The sequence below is a fragment of the Carassius auratus genome, chromosome 25, assembly GCF_003368295.1.
Source record: "Carassius auratus strain Wakin chromosome 25, ASM336829v1, whole genome shotgun sequence".
In the NCBI taxonomy this organism is placed as follows: domain Eukaryota; kingdom Metazoa; phylum Chordata; class Actinopteri; order Cypriniformes; family Cyprinidae; genus Carassius; species Carassius auratus.
The window spans coordinates 13,633,429-13,653,007 of NC_039267.1; the positions used below are offsets into that span (position 1 = coordinate 13,633,429).

Genomic DNA, 19,579 nt, shown 5'->3' on the forward strand with positions numbered 1-19,579 from the left:
CAATCAGCTGATGACCATCGATGAAAGCATGGAGTCATAATATACCAATACCTTCTCACAGAGACAAATGGAAGGACACGGCCTGGTTTGAATCCAGAAGCGTACCTCTAGAGAGCAAAGATATGTGTCAGCAAAAACTGTGCTAGTTATCCTCTGCTACTGGTCAAAACAGATGGCTCTTTACCAAAACATTGAAACATTTCTAATCCAAAACTGCCATTCGATAGAGTAGGCCTCAGAAGCTGTTGCTCGTCGTGTTAGCATGCTAACGTCCAGAAGCCTGTTGCCATCGCTGTTATAGACTGCAGATCCCAAATGACGGCTAATTACAGGCACCTAATTTATCCAAGTTCATCGCTGCTGTGCAACAAATCAGAAAACACGAAAGCGTAGAGGGATTTGAAAGAAGAATCAGCACCCTCCCGTGAAACTACGCCTCTTTTATATTTAGCAACAAGCCCGAGAAGATTCAGTCTCTCAGACCTAGTTAGAGAGAAACACTGCTCTATTCAAAAGGAGACTCGGATAATCGAAAACAAGGAGCGTGAGAGATTTTCAAAACATATCAAAAATTGTAGAGACCTTAAACATTCGAACTGTAGCGTAGGAATTAATCATTCATGATATTTGCAACAAATAAATAAATTAATCAAATACATTTAAATAATAATAATCCTCTCTAAAAGATATTGCGTATATATTTTATTTAAATAATGTGGGGACTATTCACCAACAGTCAAATCCCTGACTCTGTCAGAAACACGTAACAATGGCTAATAAACCATCTGCTATGTTTGAGTTTGTACTAAATCTAAACTATAACTCCAATCTACATCTGGCATGCATACATTGCAGGTTTTAAACTCGTGCACCTTACATGTTGTTGACCATCTCATCTCGTCTCTCTGGGCCACACGGCCTCATGGGTTCACCTCGCCCTCGTAACCTGCACCTGCACACCTGGGACGAGTGTGTGTTTTGTTTTTGCTGACTAATATCGGCCGACAAGCCAGCTGCTTGAGGCACCTCGATGTGTCTATTAGCCCAAAACAAACACTACAGTACACACTCAGTATTTCCTCCGTTTCCAGTAGATGTTGAGAAGCAGCACATATTAATCCAGTCGTCTGATTTAACACAACACACATTGTTTTCCACCATCACACTTTCTCAACCGATCAAGACGTAGTAAAGAATAGTAAATCAAAAGCAGAAACCGCTTCTCCTCAGAAGCGTGTGTTGATGCCAGGCACACCAGATGGAGTCTCCACACCCCTCTGCTGGGCTCAGTTTAGTGCCAGCTCTTCAAATTGGACTCTAATGTGCAATCTAATAAGGCTGGTGACATAATATTTTCATCATCTACCGCTACTCTTGGTTTAGGAAAACAAATTCAAAACAAAACATGATTACGTATGACATCATACTGTTCTCAGAGTTTCAGAATGAATGGAGCGCTAAACCGTTTCCAAATATAAACAGAAACAAAATAGAAAACTATTTATGAAGCCAATTTGCTTAATAGGATTCAGATGTAACAACATTTACTTATTATATATTACTTATAAAAATGATGAAAAGAAATGAAAGTGGGCCATAATAATAATAATAATATATTTTTTAAATTGTTATTATTAGGGCCGGGACTTGAGATTAATTAATTACACAAAAAATAACGCGTTAACTAAGATTAATTAATTACAGAAAAAAAAATTCCCGCATTTTTAATAACTTATTTTTGCACCGCGGAACGTTTCTCACTGGATGAGTTTCGGCGGACCGATTATACTGAAGCACCAACTAGCGTTCGCATATCACCACAGCACATCGAACCTCAAGTATCACCTCAACGCAAAACATATAGCAGCTAGCGTGGACTTTACACTTTATGTTGAACTATATATTATTTTGTTGGTGCAACAGCTTATGTTGAACTATTTATTGTTTTGGCCAAGGTTATTGAGAGTTGGAATTAGTATGTTATGGCCTCTGAAGCAACAGAGAGATGTTTTCTAATAGTCAGTGTTTCCAATGTTCTGAATGTAATTGACAGTATTGTGTTTTACTTAAAAAACACTTTACAGAAGGTTCCAGCACCTATAAGCTTCCTGAATTTCTGAAATGTACTATTTCTAAATTGTTTCTAAATATGCTATTGATACACTTAATGGCAAAAATTGCACTGGTCTGCTAGACTTGGTTGAACAAAAATAAACAATATTTTGTTGCTTAAGCTTATGTATTCAGTCATTATTCAATGGTATACTATAAATCCATGTGAAAAAAATTACTTCTCACTGTTCTCAGGTCAAATATTTATATGCGATTAAAATGCGATTAATTTCGATTAATTAATTACAAAGCCTCTAATTAATTGAGTCCCGGCCCTAGTTATTATTGTTATATCTTTATATAATGACGTTATAATATATAATAGGTAGGTCATTCAATATATTTAATTTAATTATATATCTAATGATATACCTATATCTCCAAATTATTCATAATTTCATACTCATTTTAATTATATATTTACATCATATTATGACAATATTGCGGTGATATAATCTTACAGTAACACATTCTGCAATATAAACAAAAATGTGGATTATAGGATTCAGACATGTGTCTATTACTTTGTTTTTTGGCAACTTTTTTCACTCCATAACTTATTAATTATTTTATTATTTACAGGATAAAATATTAAATAAAAGTAAAACGTCATTACATGTTAGACATTATACATAATTCTATATATAATACACAGTGATATATATTATTCTATAATTACACATCATTTATTATAATTATATCATTAGACCTTTTGCATTTAATTATATAATTAAGTTACATATTTTATTATATATAGTTATATACATATTAATTATATTTTAATGATATGTCACAATACAATCTTACAGTAACATTTTCCACATTTATGGCCACTTTTTTCACTTATATATATATATATATATATATATATATATATATATATATATATATATAATACACATATTATTAATCATATTTTTGATGATACAGTAACATGTTCTAAGTTTAGTCATAATTGCTGTAAGTGGTGGTCAATTTCTTTTCCTGTGAATGTGTAAAATATCACTAATGTGAACTACCAACGGGTCACGTCTTCTACACGCCATTTTTCCAATCAAGTTAAATAAAGAAAACCCCGTTTGTCACTGCAACAACATGAACTATGTGTGGAAATGACGAGCCACGCAGCATTGAACACAGTTCTGAATAAGCAGTGTTTTCTCCGTGACAGCGTTTGGCGTGTCCTTGCATTCTCAGGAACAGATTCTTCACAGACACTAGACTCATTCACACTTCAGTTTACACATCTGTCATGTGGTTTAACACATCGCTGCATGTGTCATGACACATTAGAGGGTTATCTTCATGGCCTCAATTCAGAGAACCCGTCTGCCTTTGTCAATACAAATATAAAATATCAAAAGATCACATGATTTCTAAGTTACAGTTTTGTGGCCTTCAGTCTGTGTGTATCTACACTGCGAACTATTTCTGAATGATTACTGACACTGATGAGACTCAAAATTCCGCTTTGCATCACAGGAACTAACTGTTATTTTATTTTGGGACACTTTGATTCTGACATTTTTATTTTTATTAAAAAATAATATAAAATTGTCAGAAAACAATACATACTGTATCCGTATATAATGATAAAAAGTATCTTACTTTGTATCTAGTGTATCTGTTGTGGCATTCTGATAATGAACTTTATTATTTATTTTAAAGTTATTTTTAATAAAATATTTAATAAACATATTTATGTTACATTATGAAAATATGATGCTAATACATGTATATGAGATTGAAATATATATATTTTTAAATATCAGTACATCAAACAATGGTATTTACGAAACAATCTGCTTTGTAGAATTATTTTTACTATTTTAAAAATTATTTAATTTATTTATATTATAAAAATAATCAAATAAAATGCAAACAAAAACAATATTTTATTATATATAAATATGTTGTGAATGGTCAATCTGATGCCTCAAAATTATTCACGTGAATTTCAATAATAATTCTTAAATATTGCTATTGTGAACTAACCAACATGCAATTTTTTCAATGAATAAAACAAAAGCGGTTCATTAAATACTAAGGAGTTATTTTAAAATGCAATAGTATTTTACAATATTGCTGCTTTTACTGTATTTTTGATCAAATAAACAGGCTTGGTGGAAATCAAAGATTTTTTTTTTATGTAAAAAATATTAAAATATATAATTATTCCAAACGTTGGCCAGCAGTGTTGTATATATTGTATGCTCCTAATAGAAAAAAGAAAAAATATGTTGAATTATTATTCTTCCTGGGAAAAAATATTGATGACTCAACCTGCACTAAACAGATTTTTATCCAATCAAAAGCTCTCCTGAATGAGAATGTCCCAGTGATTACCAAGTTGTGTTCATTTTTAAAGATTGATATGCCCCGACCAACCTTCCTGTTTCAACGGGAAATACCTCAACACAATGAAACAAGCGACTTCACCTGGAATTTAAAAATAAATAATTGCTAGTACGACGCACACACATGTACCAACTAACTGCACAAGTCATCACAAAGATTCAACTGAAACACTTGCTGGTAGGAAGAGTTCTCTGCTTCTTGATGGATGATGAATTCATTTATTATCTTTGTGTGGGCTTCAAATCAAGTCCTGGATAAACAGCGCGTCCAGTTTGAGTTAAGTGTACAGACAGACAGTGATGGGGATTCAGATGTGACATCTTGTTCCAGCCTGATGTCATGTCTGGTCTTAACACTTGTTCTCTACACATGACTGATGAGGTAAGAGGCTTATTCAGTACATCGAGTCTGCGCTACATTTGCCAAACCAGATACATTATGATAATGTGCTCAGCTGTGAACGGAAAACCTCTTTTGAATTTCCTTTGGCTGAAAGGTCAAAGAAAGCCTCCTCTCACAATAAAATGGATTTTTTTTTAAACCGAATCACAGCTCTCAGATCACTCTGATAGCTCAGCCGTGTATGAAAAAAAGAAAGAGATACAAATACAATCTGTTATCATAGATATCACAAAAAAAGCATTGCTTTCATGGATGCAACAAATAAAAATATATCTTAAACATAATTTCACAAATAAAACAAAGCTGAGTGCTGTTCAGTTATCAGAAACACACACACACACACACACACACACACACACACACACACACACACACACACACACACACATAAAATAAAAAAGACAATAATGGAAAGAGTTGAGGTCCACAATGCTGCACAGTTCCAGTATTAGTTCCCTATACTGTGAAAAGAAATGAATAAAGAGATGAAATGGATATCAACAACGAACACGTGCCTTATTATTACAGACATATGTTCCAGAATGTTACACACTCTGGAGTTTGTAAAGCTAAAGGGATACGGTTACACCGGACACTGATCCGCAGACACGGGACGTGCTTCTGCTGTCGGAGCCTGCTCCAGAGCAGCAGATTCAGTGACTGAATTTCAATGCAGGGTAGAAAAGGCTATTCAGCCTCTGAATCAATCACTCACTTCCATCTCTCCTCCTCCAGCCACAATGCTACGCTTGTGCGCGTGTGTGTGTGTGTGTTGGTATGGATGCAAAAGCCGGACGGAAGTATTGGAAAGAGGATACGCACCGGATCTGTTGAAGCCTTTATCAAGAGCATTTCAATGTGTTTGGTACAAGGTACAAGGAAATTGATTCAAAACCCTTAGTGTTCATTATTTCACAGCCACTGTTAGATAATAATACACCAAAGCTAATGAGAATATTTAAAGAGATAGTCCATCATTTATTCGCTACATTTCATTCAAAATCCTTTTGAAATGAGATCTTTTTCTATGGTAAGCTGAGAATGAATCAATTGAAGTTGAATTTCGTAAACTCATAATGAATCCTTAAATCGTTCATACTTGTTTTATAAATTGAATCAACTGATTCATTGAAAAATATTGAACTAATTAGAATGACTTGTTCGTTAATCCCATTAAGTCTTATTTTAGTGTACTTATAGCACTTATTGAATAAGCTTTTATTTTATCTTGTCGGTGCTCAATTTTGTTTCATTAAAAATTTTTAGCAATTTTATGTGCTTTTTTATTTGTTTTAATATGTCTATTCAGCTGTAATGTATTTTTATTTTTACCTATTAATGTATACTTATTACTGAAATGTATTTCAGTAAAGCTGCCAAGACAACATTTCTAATTTTCATTGAAGCTTTTTTCATGTCATTTTTATATTTTATTTCAATTGCCAAAACCAATTTGTAATAGAATTAGTTCTACAACACTGATCCCACATTTGCATTTTTTTATTTTGTGAATAACAGCGTATGCATTTTGATCTGTTTCTCACACAAAGCTATGATATTACATTACATATCATATATTAAAAGATGCAGTATATAGTGGATAAGTTGTCATATGAACTACTTTTATGTATTTATTTATTTTTTTAAAGCTTGACAGCCTTAATTTTCATTCGCTCCCATTAAACTGAAAACAGGACATTCCTCAAAACTCACCTTTTGTGTTCCACAGTAGAAAGATTTAGGCCCCGTCCACACGGAGACGGAGCTTACCCCAATCCGATCTTTTTTTTCCTCATCTCAAGAAATATCCGCGTCCACAAAATGATGTAGTATATATGCCAGACCAGTATGTGGTGCTGTAATTCTGACACAGAGATACACTAAAAACAGAGAAGAAGACTTGGACTATGTTCATAAACCTTGCACGTTGTACACAAACGAACATAGAACGACACATTTATTAATCGTGTTAATGTTAGTTAATAAAAAGAAAATCGTTCAGTGTTTGTTCATGTTTTTGTTGCTGTTACGTGACGTAGAGGTGTCTGACTAGGGGGGAGACGTGGGCTGATGACGTCATCGTTTCTGAAAATACACGGATTAGCTGTCCAGACGAAAACGCAAAGAAGGCGTTTTCAAATTTATCCACTCTGGGACCTGGTTTAAAAAAATAGTGGTTTCACCTTACGAAAACGCCGGATGCGTGTGGACGAAACGCCTATTCGATAACAAATTTGTGCGTATTCACTGAAACGTGTTTCCGTGTGGACGGGGCCTTAGAACAATGAATGCGATGACAGGATTTACTTCTATTTTGGATGAGTATTCTGACAGAATGACGAAGAACTGCTTTGAAATAAGTGATTTGCCTTTACCATCCGAAAAAAAAACTGTCTGCATACTTGATTCCTTTTCACAACTGTGGCATTTGAGCAAATGGTTTCATAAATTTTAGATGGGTTTATTAATGCAAGTTCATACGACACATTAGTTTCAGTGTGCACATCTGCGCAAATATTCCCAAAGATCAATGATGTCGGCTACAGTGGATCTATCTCATCTCTCACATGATGAATTAGATGACTGACTTTGGCAGGTTCAGGTCAAATCTTTTCAGATGGAAACAACGAGCAGAGTCAAGTGTCGTGAGGAAAGCACTTTTCGTTACAACCTCTGACGCTTCGCCTCGAGAGGCACGTGGCGGCATCTTGCTATGTCTGCAGCTCCCAGTCAGACCCGTCTGGGCGTGTAAGTGTTTGCTTCACCAGTTGACAGAAAGCTCAGAAAACCAGTTCTCACTGGAGCAGCAGATACTGCAGCTAGCAGCAGGCGTCTAAACAAACTGTTTCTGGGTTCTCCATTTTTGCATTCCTCAACCATTTTTGAGAATCTTTAAATGGAAAGATTCCACGTATGTTGAAGTTTCTTTAAGGAACCACTGATTCCAAATAAAAACCTTGGTGTTTAAGTGTGTTGGTGCAGTTCATAAAGCTGCTGCAGTTAAAGGCTAATTAGGTCATTCCTGTTATGCAGCATATTGTCATGTGCCAGTCATATATGTCTAAATATAATGAATAATATATAACCATTAAACTTACTTATAATATCAGTCATTTGTTTTCTTAGATCTCCATATCACAATTACATGAACATGGATTTAACTAGAATCTGAATCATTTTATACCATACATTTGGCAACATATTAGGAAACATTCCAGGCTTTTCTTGGGAAAAGTGTATTAATTGGTAATCAATTAGAAAAGTATTACCTACATGTCGATTTCCTGTTTTTTTTTTTTTTATATTTTCTTTTTTATAAAATCGCTTCAGCTAACAAAAGCCAGGTCCTTTATGTCATCATCATCCAGAAAGTGACATAATGTGTTTTGATTTTAGTGTGAAGTTAAAAATATTAGCAGACATCAGCCACGCAAAACATAATTAGCATTAGCATCAACCTATTAGCATGGTGCTAGTTGGATAGTCTCAACCTAAATCACTGCATCTGTCAAAAATCAGTAACTGAGCTCAGTTTGTGGTTTGGCTGAATAATTTCCAATTCAGCTAATAGTAAAATCACTAGCTAATGCCTGTAAATGGTGAAATTTTCCCACATTAAATAATTACTGTCCACAAGACCTATTAACTTTAGCGTTTTCCTCAAGCATGGCTCCAGTCCAATCCTGTTCTAGTAAAGACTGTGTTTGGACATGGACTCACTGGATTGGCAAGGGAACAGACAGAACCAACATGGCTTTGAACGCAGTGTTAACCAGTTTCTCTCCTTGTCTCTCTCTTGTTCCTGTTCTACTTATCTGAACAAGAGCTCAGCTAATACAACATCGGTTGACCCAAATCTACAGGGGTCCATCAGGTGATATACATGAAGACAATTACAAAGATTTCCCCAAGTGAAACGTAGTTTGTTATAAAGTGACATATGGAGCAAGGGGCAATTTCACAGCTGAATGTCGACACCAATGTGTCAGGCTGTCTGGAGACGAAAAATGTCTTAAAATGCAAATGAGATTTTGCCAAAACCTGTGCAGACAATATACTCTAGCAAGTTAAACATTGGAGGGTATAAATGTATGTGTAATATTTTTAACGGAGGGCCCTATGATTTCTGCGAGACAGAACCGTGGAACTCAGTCATAAAAATGCCACAGAATTTTGGTTTATGATCTTACTCTGTTTTTTTCTCTGAATGAGCGGCAGAGTTTCGTCTGCTACACATACTCGAGCATGCATGATGCTCAAACTGTTTTCAGAGTCTGCCACAGTGGAAGACTTCATTAAACAAACTAAAAAAAAAGCCTCCAAACCACCAGGGGGGCCCCTTGCTCTCAAAGATGATTTAATGACTAGGGTTGTGTGATTACCATAGACAGTAAAAGAAATGGACACAGTGACCCCATTGGATTCAACGGAGATAAGTAAAGTCAATTAGAAAGACATGCACTTCCTGGGGGTCAGGCGTACTGCGCAGACTCAAACTGACCTTGATGACGTAGATGTCACGTGAGCAACCTGTCTGACAATTGTACGTCTTCTAATAGCTGTGCCAGGAGAAATCTGAATCACCCACCAAATCTTGCAGAGAAGGCGAGCATGAAAAGGAGCATAAAAAAACTATAAATTTTTGTAAGTATTCTGATTAATTATCTCCCTTGACTTTATGCCTCCACGTCCCCCCGATTGCCTCATAGGCAGTAAAAGATTGTCTGCGAGCTTCTTCTCCTGTCCATACGGTAATTTATCTACTGCGCGACAGAGAGTCGCTGGTTATGACGCAATGGTTAGCCTATTGTTTTACAAAAACTGCTTCTACGGGACCATAACGTAAGATACAAGGTAATGGAGCCTTTTATACATTTTTGTGTTTCTTTAGAAATAATGAATGGACAAATGGAGTCTTTAAACGCCTCACATGTAAAGTTATTCGCTGTCAAAGTGGTGCCAAAATGAATGGGAGTCAATGGAGTGCTAACAGCAGGTGGGGGTCCGCTAGCCAATGGCGGCGCCCAGGAATGCTTAAAAAAAATATTAAACATGCAATATTTAATATTGCATTTGTCCTAATGTTTGCAATATTTTTTTATTTATTGTATTATTGTATTAACTTTTATTTAATTTAAAATCTATCGCAAATTAAATTGCTCAAATATCGGAATATTGCAAATTGTTCTCCATATTTTAATTTTAACAGTAAAATTTAATTGTGCAGCCCTGCCTAACAAGTGTTACATTTTAATTTGTTTACATTGTGAAAGATTAATTAAATTGTTAATGCTTTATGCATTTGTTTGATTAACATGGTTTGTATATTAATTTATATTAAATCATAAATTGAGAAAAAATAACATAACAAAAGGATTACTGAAATAAATAAATAAAACATTTAATAGGGTCATATTACTGTTACAAAGTTAATAAATTATTAAATTGTAAAAACCCTAATTTAATAATTTCACCACCCTAACCCTAATTTAATTTAGTTTACGATTATGAAAATGTTAATAAACTGTTGTTCAATTTTGATAAATTATTTCAATTAATTAGCCATTCTTTTTGAATTCAGAATAAAAACAAAGTCGAAAAAAAAAAATACCAGCAACAAAAAACTAACCAATGGAGTCTGGTGGGGAAATAGATTTAAAGAGCCCTGCTATTTGTACTATTTATCTAAATAACACTTGTCCATGTTTGAGGGATGGCGAAATAACAAAACAATGCTAGCTTGGTAAATTTTGTTAATGTATGTTAGCTAAAACAACAAGCTAACATACTTTAAAACGATCTTGACAGCAAAAAATAAAACGTCCATAAAAGGCAGTATCTGACTGTTAACACTACAGACAGACAGAACCTTATTTTACCAAGTGTGACATGTTCCTGGATCAACATCTTTGTGGGTGAGTGGTGATCAATTTTCCATTTTGTCAGTTCTCCATTGCTTAAAGAGTTGACTTTCGAAATATGTAGTTAGTTTTGGTACACAGCTCGTTGTCTCCTGAGAGAGTGCTGATGGGAAACAAAGGCTCAGTGGGACACTGGGTGGAGATGACGTGCGTGTCAGTTTGTGTCTGGGCTGTCATTTTCTTGCACCCATCCCCCAGAGTAAACGTCACATTACGAATGTCACCGCTGGCCACCATGTGTTTGAGCCAATACACCCGGCGTCCCTCTTGATCGAATTTTCACTGTCACTTATGCGTCTCAACATGGCTTTCTTCCAGATACAATTGACATTGTCTCACTCTTCCTTTAGAGAAGAGCCCAAACATCCGTATCCTTCACCCCTCCTTCATCCTCCTCTTTTTCGCCTTTCTGTTCTCTTACGCTATTGAGAGCTGCTTTAGGTCTCATCGGATTGTTTTAATTCATGCCCTACTTCTGTCTAGTTGAAGTATGCAGAAATCCTCCAAATGTAGTAGAATGGCCTACTTCCAGTGAATATAATATAGAAAGAATATGGAGTTCACCCAACTGCTCCTCCCTTATTAGATGGGAATGCATTTTTTGCATTGATCTGTATTCTGGGCTGGATTTATTGAGAATAGCGCTTGTAATAACTGCATTTAGAAGGTATCCAAATGAATTTATTTTATATATAAATGAACAGTCTTGCAACTGTTCAAAAGTCTAGAATTTTTAGAATTTTTTTTTTTTTTTTTTTTTTTTTTAAAGATGATTCTTCTCACAGGCTTCATATATGCCACTGGAAATACAGTAAAAATTTTATTATTCTGCGGTTTCATTTCAGCTTTGTCTATTTCATTACTCCAGTCTTCAGTGTCACTTGATCCTTGAGAAATCATTGTAAATAGATTTGATACTCAAGAAATGTTGAAAACAGTTGTGCTGCTTAATATTTTTGTGGAAACTGTGATACATTACCAGCATGACAAAGGCTTCAAAAATGCAAAAAAAAAAAAAAGACATGCCAAAATCAATAGGGCTTTAGTACCATATAGGCCTGCATTTGAGCACTGAGTGTGCATTGAGCAATCACAGTGTGCACAGTGGCCATAACGAGGGCACTCATGAGCACCCTTTTGAAACCGAAAATGACAAATAGGACACACCATGGTCTTGTGGACCTGATAGATATGTGAAAACGGAGGCCATTAGATAGCCATTAACTAGTAAAAGTCAACATAAATGGTGTTCGCAACTCATTTCCATTTCAAAAATGTATGAAAATGGCTATAGAAAACTAGGACAGAGGTAAAATAAGGTGACCTCAACTGAAAGGGAAAGAGTTATTACATTTTCATGTAGCTGTCCTTTTAAAGCTAATATAACAGTGCAAATGTAGCTACTGTTCACAAAACAGATAAGCTGGTGTCAAATAAAGATAAAAGCAAACAACAGCCTCTTACAAAGTGCCTATTCTTCTCCATAATTAAGAGATACGCAGAGAAAGCTGTTGATGATGTTAGCATTGTTAATGCTACAGTAGCATTGTGTAGCCATTAAACAAGCAAAGGGAAACATTTTCTGTTGACAAAATGTAAAATGCTAAAGACAACAACATAAGTATGTATGGTTATAGTAGCAAAGTTGATGAAATGATAGATTTGTGAAAAATCTTTACTGTGGTGACTGTCTAGCAGCTAGCACAACACACTATTAGCACAATGACTGTAAGTGTATATTTCAGCTTTGATACAAACCACTACTGAGCTTTTTGGCAACATAACTAAGAATTATTTAGTTCTGAAATCATTGGGAGTGAATGAAATACTCATTAAACATTCATGGTGATGTGATGACATATTCTAACAACATTAATATTGCAACATCCTGTAAAACACAGGGTCCACTTGTGACATCAAGTATTTCAAAATATATGAATGGTAAGTTAAGATTCATTCAAGCATTTACTGAAAGCCCTATTCATATTTTTATTCCTGCAGCTGTTACTGAAAACACAATGAAATCAATGCTAATTTCTTTTCCACATCCTACCCGACAGAAACATCTTGTAGATTCCTGTAAATGCATCAGTGTTTGAGTCACTCATGAGTCGAATGAGCGTAACCTGTTTAAATGCAAAACCATCAGCAAATTACATTTCCAGACCCACACAGAATGTACATTTTCACATTTTCTGACCTTATTCTGAGGAAAAATCTGTTCATTAGATTTACATTTGGCAAAAAAAAAAACTTAATTCAGAGATTTGCATTTTGCAAATGAGCCTAAAATATATTTAAACCATTATTTAAAAAGCATCTGCCAAAACACAAATTATAACTGATGTTTAGATTCTGTGTTAATTTGCATACCTCTGCAAATTAATTTTAATATTTCAATATAATATTTATAAAAAACTAAAAAAAAATTTTTTTAATGGAATTTCAGAACTAAACCAAAATGGAAAATGGAATTATAATGAGGAAACAAATAATAATGTTCAAATTCTGGTAATTATGCACCATATGCATATTTATTCCTTCATTTAATTTTAAGTCACAACGATAAAATGCTTGGAAGCTTTTTTCTTACATGGGATAAAAAAATATAATAAAAATACTTCTCATCTCACAATTCAAACCTTTTTTTAAAGGTTTCTCATAAATGCTGAAATCTTATCATTGTTATAAAGTATAAACATATGATTATGATATATACACTAGGAATTGTGAGGAGAAAAGTCAGATTTTATCTCATAATTTCACTTTTTTCCCTCAGATTGCAAGTTCATATATTGCAATTCAGACTTTTTTTTTTTTCTCAGGTTTTTTTTTTCCAGTATTTTTCTCAGTATTTTGAGAAACAAATTCTGAAGTGTGATATTCAAACCTATTATTAGCTATTATTTATTAATTTTTAATTCTCTGGCCTTCCATAGAAAGAAGTGTGATTTCTTTAGATCCATCAAAAAGCATCTAAACCCTCCCAAATTCATAACCTCTGCCTTCTGGTCTCAGAACCATGACCCTCAGTAACAATGTCCTCATACCTCCTTCATAAGAACTTCTCACCCTGTTCATCTCCAGTATGTTCTGCCTTCCTGACCTGACCCAGCGTCTGTCGGTTTGAAGGGCATATATAACCTGTCAGGTTCTCCGTCCGATAGCCGCTGTTCCCGGTCCAGTCTCCGAGCTGTCAGTCAGATTCCTCACCACACTTTGAGTAGCTCCTCAGACTGTCAGTCACATCTGAAGTTTGACTCTCCCTCCAGCTTCTGAGAACAAGCTGATCTTTCTTAAGGACATCTCTACTAGGTTATTCAGCAAGTGACTCGTTTTTGTTCTAACTATAAAAGGTGACATCATGAGGTTTGGTTACAAAACACTCAAAAAATCAAATAAGTAGTTGTTAGGTGAACTATTCCAGGCACAATTGTATAGAAAATGTACTTCCAACTATCATTTTTTATAAACCTGCTTTAGCCCTGCACTCATCTGAAGTGCTCCTGAATGAGAAATATCACAATCTCAACCTCATCTTCACTGGTCCCGTCAGAGGACACTCTTCATTCAAATAGGATTCAAGTAAACATCTTTTTGACCTTAGACATCCTACAACTCTAAATGAAGTCAACGGTATATTAAAAGTCTTCAGATAAAGCACATGAGTCACATTAAACTAGGGCTGTAGCAAATAATCATTAAAAACCAGTCAATTAATCTGTGTCTATTAATTGTCCGTACACTTTGCATTGAAAACATTTTTTTTTTTGCATGAAGGCTTTTCCTCACCGCAGTCTTCACTACACTTAACAGACTTTAGAAAACGTCAAACAGATGTAGCGCAATAGAATAAGAGCACAGTAACTTAACAGTCTGACTTAAATATACATTTTGCTCAAATATTTCTCATTTTAAATGAAAAGTATATAAAATACTGCCTGTAACGAAAGTAACTATTTTTGTAAAAGCAGAAAAGGGACTAAGAAAGTAAATGTAAAATATCCTATGTTCAAATGAATGAATGTGTTTGTTACTCATACCAGACGGCTTTTTTTAAATCATGTGTAATTCAGTGGTTTTAACTTCTGTTTTTAAGCTACAAGAAATTTGACTAACTTGAGGTTATGCTGAGTATTTTTAAGGAACAGTCCACCCGGAATGATATTAATGTCATCATTTACTCACCCTTGTTCAAACCTGTATTTCCTTTTTCTATGTAATGCAACAAGAGGTAAAAAAATAAAATAAAATAGAAATTAGCTATATATATATATATATATATATATATATATATATATATATATATATGGCAGTCTTTTTGATACAATGAAAGTGAATGGACTGGGGTTGTCAAGATCAAGGGTTTGTAAATGAAGACAGAATTTCCATTTTTGGTGAAACAATTCCTTTCACAAGATTTCTGAGTACTCGCTGATTTCCCCCGAGATGACGTGGGATTGAAAACACTGATAGAGCGGATGCTTAGTGACCTCGCGGAGCCTCTACATTTCAGAGATCCCACAGATCCTCACACTGTTCCCTCTCAGAACGGCCTCATTCAGGACGTCCCATCGACGCTTTGGCTTCAGTAGCAAATTACTACACAAACAGATCAGTCTCTGAACGGTTCGATTCTAAATTGATGCCGACAATTTCTCTCTGTGAATAGGAATGAAAACAATTTAATGCTATTAAGAATGATAAAAGTCAAGGTCAAATATTAACAATCAGCAAGTGCCAAATGAATGTAAAATAAGCTTTATGGTAAACAAATATAATTTTTCTATAATTAAATTTATATAAAAATAACTGTAATAAACATAGTGCAAATTATAGTCGGCTGGTTAGGTTAATACTTTTTGCCAAATGTCTTTTTCAGTTTTTTACCATTTGTATGTGTGGTAAAAAGTGACATGTAAAAATACATTAGTTTTTGTGTGGCTTGTGGCCATGAAGCTACACTGGCAAGCGTTTTGAGTTTCCATATGCATGGCCTGACAATCAGTGTGAATGTGACACCCAGATTAGAGCTAGAGAATGTGAACGAGACCGATCTCAGGAAATTAAAGTCATCACAGAATGACCCGTCCCGTAAGAAAAAGCCGTCCCTGACCCACACAACCCTTCAAGATTTTCTCCCTCCTCTCGCTGTCTTTTCAGTCCCTTCATTCCCTACTCTCTCTTTTTCTCTGAACCAGTGCTCCCCACAATCCCTTTCGCCCTCTGGGTGACCTCTCTGTGCCAGTGGACAGACCACTTAACATTGCTTCCCCACCTGTAGAGCTGCAGAGGGAGCGGGTCACAATTGAAAGCCTGTGCAGTGATTGAGCACTGATTGCTGTGTTCCACTTGACTCCTTTCATCTCATCTCAAGGACTAAAACTTCTGGAGAATGAGGCAGATGGACTGCTGCAGAAAAACAGAAAGCTTCTGCCTTTGATGGGATGAGCTTCCTGGCTGAGCAACACTGAAATGGCCCTGACAACATTTATGTATTCAAACAATCAAAATAGGACAATATATAACAGTTCGCCACAAGTTAAATCCAGAATACAACTATATTTAAGCTGCTTTCATGTCGATGTTCTAAATATAGTCTAAATATGCAGAGGTTGTCATGCTTCATAGAATTACATCTTAGGAAAAAAACAATATGTCAGATTTTCCCTTCCTCTTGATTGCATTTAGATTTGTTATTGGCAGATACTTCGCTTCTTCAGGGACTTACCTACTAAAGTGCATACAATGTGTTTATGCCAATTAATAGTTTAACCCGAAATTAAATTTGTCTTGAAGTGCCAAGTTTGACAATGCAAAAGGCTGGCAGAAAAGATGGAACAGGATTGAAATTAAATCAAACTGGTTTAATGAATTAAACGACGTGGTGCTGGACGGGACAATGCGAACGGCGCAGGACTGAAACTAGCAAACACACTTGCGATGCACATTGCGTCGCATTGTGTCGGGTGTATGATAGGGCCCCATGTCTTTATTGGCATTGATGGCTCCATAAAAAACCTTTAAAATCCATGGAAACTTTGTTTTTCAGTTTATTTAAAATGTTCCTTACAGTAAGGAAAAGTGGTCCTTTTAAGAACTGTTCACTAAAAGCTTAACTGGTTCCCTCTGTCCACGTCCCATTAGTTTTGACCCACCAACCTTGAAACCTCAAAAGCTGTACAAAAAAGTATCAAAGTCTGTGATCGCTTTTAACAAGTGAATTAATTTTATGTCGGATTGCGGAGACTGATCTCAGTAAAGGGCTTATAACACGGACAAAAAAAAAAATAGATTGGTTGCCAAACATTGTCCTGTGGTGCCCCGTCGCATACAGGACTTCAACGGCCCGGGGTTTCTGCTTTGGTGCCTTGCCTGATCATCCCATCTGTCTCTAAATCATCCTCCTTTCTCTGTTTCACATAAATAAAAAGCTGGAGTCTTGCAGACTGGGTCAATAAGGGCATGTCAGATTGTATGACAGCATCTGAAACAATCAGGTCAAGGTCATACATGTCCATGTGTGCCACCTACTTTTGGAGCCAACATTTAATAAGATAAAACAAACCAACAGAAAGGCCGTCCGCTTGAAAGAGTGCGGCTTGTTTGCTGTGAAAGCGGAATGCAGCTTTATGTTTGTGAGGTAATGTGTTGCATTTATCACATCTCAGAGGAACTTGTTTGGCCTTTTCTAAATTTCCCCTCAAGGATCAATAAAATATTTCTCCGTCTATTTATTATTTCCTCATGCTTTAAGTTTAACCTTCAGTCCCTAGTAAGATTTATGGCTATCAACTCACAATGTAGATCAATATTATATGTTTGCTTGAGCCTAGTAGTTTAACAGCATCAGAAATAATTATTTCTGGATAATTCAGGTAGTTTTAAAAATGTTACATAAATATTATATTAAAAGTACTAAGTAATATATTCAAAGTACACACACATCGATAAATGCTCTAAGACAAAACAAACTATAAAGACTGTTCGCACATTGCCAGAAAAGTTTACCTTCGAACGTGTGAAGGTTTCTTGTTACAGACAAGCTGTTAATAAGAAAAGAAAATATTTTCCAAAGGATTCAGTGTGCCTAGAGGTGTCAGCAAGTCAGCTGGCGATCTTGTGGGTGCGTCTGATGCTAAAACAATCGGACAAGTACGTGATAGCCTGAATTGAAACTTCCTCCTGACTGACATACTTAAGAAACCACAAGCACACAATATAAGCAATGTTATAAAAGTTCACTCAGGAGTCAAATGTCAAAAATCAAAATATTCGATTTTACAAACATACTCTTTTCGCCTACTACTAGTTTTAACCTCAAACGTCACGCCAACGGACCTTCGGCTGAACGTCTGCATATGACACACAAAAGTGGAAACGCTTCAAGAGTTTCAAAGTCGTCATCCGATTGGTTGAATTCTACAGGATTTCTGGCAGACGTGTGTGACACGCTCTTTAAAGTTCCGCCTGGAAACAGAAATGCTGTGGCGCCAAACCCCATCACGAAAGAAGAAAGCTGTCGTGTTTACAACTGTGACGACGAGCGCTTATCAGGATCAACGCTGGAGTTTCAAAAGTATGTGAAATATCTGTTGCTTCCCCCTTTCCCATTTTGTATGTTTGTTTGAATTGATGTTGTTTTGTTAATAAAAAAAGAAGTTTGTGGCATAGAATCTTTTAAATACTTCAGGGAGTTTTACACACCGGTCTGATTTTGTGCCAACATGCTGAAACAAAACAAACTGTGATTGGTTGTTCGACATGTCGGTCAAACGGCCTCATGAGCGCGACTTAGCCAATGAAAGCTGCCATGGATTCCAGACCTTCAGCTGTTAGCTGTAGCCAACTACAAACATGACAAAGCCACAATTTCCCATAAATCAAATGAAGCTCAAAGGTGCAGTCGGTAGTTTTTTGCTAAACGCTTTATCTGGCTCTTGTTGGACTCTATACTGACACCTTCTGGCCTGGATGCATGATTTTGTTTGTTTTCTAACTGCAGCTGTTTCAGGATGAAGATGTTTAGCTTTTTAAAGCACTGGTTTATAAGGCCCGTTCACACCAAGGTCAATAACTATAACGATAAAGATATATTTATAGAAATCGATCTAAATTTAAAGAGTCCACATAACAACTATAACAATAACGACACAGTGGAACAACAATTTCGCTGGAATCATTTTCAGCACAATTTTCCAGCTGATGAACAATAAAAACATTGACAGCCAACCAGAATCCATCCTGCTTTAAAGTGCTAAAACATTTAAAGCAGCAGGCGACAAAATGCAGTGCATGCTTATAATGAACAGAAACTCACCGTGCTTTGGCGTGGACACTGCTGTAATAATCGTTATAGTTATCTTTATATTTATTGTTCTTAGTGTGAATGAGCCTTTAAAGTGCTATACAATAAATAGTTTACTATAGTGCTTTAAAGTTTTTATTTTAAAGAGTTTTTCTTGGAAACAGATCTGAGCAGTAACTCTCATCCTTTAATGATTAAACAATGTTTTTAACCATTCAACACTGCAGCATATATCTTAAGCCTCCGGAATTAAAACAAAGATGCTCTGTTTCAATTTAAGGAGTAAAATGTAAGAATTAAAATTGTGGAAGCAGAATGGTCTCTATATTTAATCTTTTTCTTGGGTCAGAATATTTCTTGATTTGGTAAACAGCCACTTTGTGACCTGCAACCAACTAACTAACTGTACATTATCTTATTTGTACCTTAATTTATTTTAAATCATTATAAATCATCTTGAAGCCCTCTAGAAGTTACA

The 19,579-nt window shown here is 35.4% G+C and overlaps 1 protein-coding gene across 1 annotated transcript in view; it reads right to left on the reverse strand.

Annotated features, from left to right (window-relative positions):
- otud7a (OTU deubiquitinase 7A) overlaps positions 1 to 19,579 on the reverse strand; it is a 71,216-nt gene that overhangs the window by 50,618 nt on the left and 1,019 nt on the right. The gene's annotated exons all lie outside the window — the stretch shown is intronic.